Here is a 3,817-nt window from a genome sequence, read left to right as displayed (position 1 = left end):
ACAAAGGTGACTGAGAAAGACTGATTCGTTGAAGTATCAAAAACGCCACAAGCAATTACCTGATCAGTTTTTTTGTAGATGAACACTTTAAGGGAAGGATCCCACACTACCCAGATTCTTCCATTACTTGCTTGAGATGAGTAGTTAGAATCCCATCTCCACCCTGGGAAGGTATTAGTCAAAATAGAGTCAGCACTCTCCTGATTCACATGAGTTTCCAAAATGCCTCCTATATGAGGTCTTTGAGACTGAATCCATCTCTTAAGCTCCTGTTGTCTATTAGAGGTATTTAACCCCCTTATATTATAACAAAAAAGTTGTATCTTCATCATCAATGGGCAAAAGGTGTTGAAAGCTAAGCTTTCAAGTGTGATGATGGGGACGACCCTTCCTTGGGCGTCCACTGATGGAGTTCTTAACACTCTTCTGAGTCCCTTTCTTAGACTTGTTAGGATTGGCTGACAATGAGGATCCAATAGCCCTTGTCCTCCTATTAGAACCTTCGGGATGCACTTGTTTCTCTTGTGTCAATCCAACTCTCTGGACAGAACTTCCTGTGCTCTGATTCTTTGACAAATCTGTCGATCCCACTAGCACCTGAGACTTAGAATTAGAAGCTTCACCAATAACTACAGTGCTATTTTCCTGTATTATAGCAGCTTTGTCCTTGTTTGCAGTATCAGTTTTCTTAGGTGAGTTCGATCTACGCTTGACCGCCGTCCATTCCGATGGAGAGTCTGCAGGAGGAGATTCAATGTGTCGATGGGTTGGTTTAGGTCTGAACTCTTGCACCGAAGGATTTCCTAAGTTGATAGCATGAGTTGCAACATTAGCCAGAGGTGCGATTGCAGTAACCTTAGAAGCATCAGCCGAAGTTCTTTCATCAGTGCTCCCTGTAGGTATAGGAGGAGCTGATATTGATACGGTAATAGCTGGTGCAGAAGGACAACGGTGGTAGAGATGACCAAACTCACTACAGTAATCACACTTTGGCGGAAGCCGAGGATATTCAACCCAAATTCTGATCTCATTTCCATCATCATCCTCCACCAATACTGAATGAGGGAGCTCCTTTTTGAGAAGTATCTCGACTTTGATTCTAGTGTCCGCAAGTCAGAGGAGGCAACTGAAACTTCTCTGTATGGAGAGGTTCTCCTATTCCAGAAGCAATTGTACTTAAACCTGGAAGAGAATATAGCTGAGGAGGTACGTCTTTAAGAATAACCCATATTGGGAGTGATATGAGCTTAACTGGAGTGAGTGAAGTAGTAGGAGACCATGCAGTGACAGTGAAAAGGCAGTTCCCCGCTTACCAACATCCCACCTCTAGAACCCATGTCCGAGTAGCTTCAGAAGGAAGATAAATGAGCACAAGTCCATTCGCTAGACAACGAATGTTTATACGACCATTTTTACCCCAGATAGGATTAAGATCAACAAATATTTTTCCAGGAGGTGGAGGATTGCCATGGAAATGGGCCACTATGTGGTCTTTCCAAGTATCGGAAGCTTTAAGTATCACTGCAGCAGGAGCACGAACTCTCGGAGTACCATCCTCTGTGTAAGATGGTTTAGCAGCCTTTGTGAGATTCCTAAGACTAGTGTCAAACCTTTCTGTCCAGACTAGCTCAGTATCTTCTATTACCGGTGGAGTTTTAATCGCAGGAGGAGGAAGAGGTAAAGAGTCAGAAATTGGAGGTGTAGAGTCAGGGGATACATTACCATTCTCAATCAACAAGGATGGAGGAGCACTGATGAAAGACAAGGGTAAGCTTGCTCCAGATCTGAAATGGTCCAAAGACACCTTGTTTAGATCTGGAATCGAGGTTGGTCCTTTGCAGGTTAATTCCTTCGGATCTGGTGGCTCAGATTGTGACATTGAGGAGTTCTGGGAGCAGAAAGGAGAGATTCTCGTCGGCGGCGTAAGGCCAACCGACGGTGTCGATGGGTCTTAGGTCGTTCTTCTTTTTTTCGCCTTCTTTTCAATGTTTTTCCTTCCAATTTATATATATTTACTCTCTAACTTAAATATAAATGTGCTTTATTCTGAAAACAACACAATGAATACCTATGTAAACCCACCTAAGTGTAATTACTATATGTACCATTGTGGTCTTGCAGTTATGATGGTCCGAAGTCCGAACCGAAGATAAGACAACATTTAAGTGTCAGAAATAGGTGAATTAACGAATCAATTCTAAGAAACTTAAACATATTGAGCCTTCTAAAAAAGCGTAAAAAATTGATGTGAGGTGCTAAATGTAATATCATTTAACCTTTTGTAAAAAAAAAAAAAAATTGAATTTATAACTTTACATTTTACTTTTTGATCTACTACTAGGATTTAACTCGTGGTACACCACGAGACAATTATTTAATTTTATTTATAATGATGTTTGATTTTAGCGGTATTGAATTTAGTGATACAATTATTTTTAAAGTATTATAATTTTATCAGGATAAAACACTAAAATTATGAATTATAACTGTTTGTATAATGTATAATTAATCAGAATAATTAGCTGTTTTATTTATTTAAAATAATACTATTATTGTTTTGTTTGATATATAATTATTTAATTTAACAGATTATTTATTTTTCAGTGTATACAGTTTAATGATTGATTTTTCTATTTTTTTTTTTATTTTGGAACACATATATAGAAAGGAAATTTGCTATTAATAAGGTATTTAAGTAGAATTAAGTAGTTTTTATATAAAAAATTGATTTTGTCAGTTTACCATATTTTACTTATTGTTTTTAGTGCAATTTTGTAGGGACTAAATTTTTAAATAAGCAAAATTAAGAGAGTAGAACCCAAAATATACTTCAAAAATGTGTATATATAGATTTGATTTTCAGTTTAGGAAATTTATTAATGTTAATATAATTATTAAGATTGTAAATTTATTAATGTTAATATAATTATTGGTCAATTTAAGAAAGTTTAGTATTTGAGTTTTTCTGCAATGTTATTTATGGAATTTCTTTAGGGGTTAATGTTGTAAAATAAAAAAAATAAATAATTAAAACTTAAAAGGCATAAACTAAAATGTACTTCAAAAATGTTAATATAGATATGTTAAAAAAAAAACTGTGACATGCATTATTTTGTGAACACATGTGGCTTGATATTCTATATATATAATTCCATCACAAATCTATTGAAAATAGATAATTAAAAAATCGTTAAAACTTTAAAATTAGTTCACAAGATCTATCGGAACTATCTGAGAATCATTGCATTGTATTCATAATTGAACGCTGACCCTGTATAATTGTTCCTTTTTGGCTAAGGATCTTTGACCCTAGCTACTTTATAATTATATCTTTAAATCTTACCAAATTAAATGACGAGAACACAAGGCAAGAAGAAGAAGAAGAAAAGATCTATTCCAAAAGGCTTATTTTGGACCTTCTAAAAAAATTTCGACTTTATGGTCTCTGTATACGGTATACATAATAAAACCATAGTCGGAACTCGGAAGATATTGATATTTTGGTTTTGTCTGCCTAAATAAACACAAATAAAATTGACCAAAAATAAAATAGAGTAAAATACATATATATTTTTGTTAGATACATATAAATCGTTTTCTTCCCTCTGTTTATAAATGGGTCCGCTTCGCTTATTGAGATGGTCTCCATTCATAACTAAACGACAAATTCCGAAATGAGTAACTAGACGCTTGAACGAACTTATTTAAGGGGGATAAGGAAGCAAATAGCATATTTAAAACAGCCACGTATCATATTGTTAAATACAGCATTATATTCATTATTAGTTGGTTATAATACATGATTATTTAAATGGGG

This window comes from Camelina sativa, chromosome 13 (assembly GCF_000633955.1).
Source record: "Camelina sativa cultivar DH55 chromosome 13, Cs, whole genome shotgun sequence".
NCBI lineage: Eukaryota > Viridiplantae > Streptophyta > Magnoliopsida > Brassicales > Brassicaceae > Camelina > Camelina sativa.
This window is presented reverse-complemented; position numbering follows the sequence as displayed.